Genomic DNA, 769 nt, shown 5'->3' with positions numbered 1-769 from the left:
GGTTTGTTTTGCCCTTTGAGCCTATTTAGAAGTTGTTTGGGGCCCCTTTAGGGTGGTCCTGGGTTCGTTTTTCCCCTTTGAGCCTGTTTAGAAGTTGTTTGGGGCCCTTTAGGGTGGGTCCAGGGTTCGTTTTGCCCTTTGGGCCTGTTTAGAAGTTTTTTGGGGCCCCATGAGGTGGTCCAGGGTTCGTTTTGCCCCTTTGGGCCTGTTTAGAAGTTTGTTTAAGGGCCCCCTTTAGGGTGGTCCAGGGTTCGTTTTGCCCCTTTGGCCTGTTTAGAAGTTGTTTAAGGCCCCATGAGGGTGGTCCAGGGTTGTTTTGCCCCTTTGAGCCTGTTTAGAAGTTGTTTAAGGCCCCTTTAGGTGTGGCCCAGGGTTCGTTTTGCCCCTTTGAGCCTGTTTAGAAGTTGTTTGTGGCCCCTTTAGGGTGGTCCAGGGTTCGTTTTGCCCCTTTGGGCCTGTTTAGAAGTTGTTTAAGGCCCCATGAGGGGTGGTCCAGGGTTCGTTTTGCCCCTTTGAGCCTGTTTAGAAGTTGTTTAAGGCCCCTTTAGGGTTGGTCCAGGGTTCGTTTTGCCCCTTTGAGCCTGTTTAGAAGTTGTTTAAGGCCCCTTTAGGGTGGTCCAGGGTTCGTTTTGCCCCTTTGAGCCTGTTTAGAAGTTGTTTAAGGCCCCTTTAGGGTGGGTCCAGGGTTCGTTTTGCCCCTTTGAGCCTGTTTAGAAGTTGTTTAAGGTCCCATGAGGGTGGTCCAGGGTTCGTTTTGCCCCTTTGGCCT

The sequence above is a fragment of the Anolis carolinensis genome, unplaced genomic scaffold (genome assembly GCF_035594765.1).
Source record: "Anolis carolinensis isolate JA03-04 unplaced genomic scaffold, rAnoCar3.1.pri scaffold_15, whole genome shotgun sequence".
In the NCBI taxonomy this organism is placed as follows: Eukaryota; Metazoa; Chordata; class Lepidosauria; order Squamata; family Dactyloidae; genus Anolis; species Anolis carolinensis.
Note: the sequence above shows the minus strand (reverse complement) of the source record.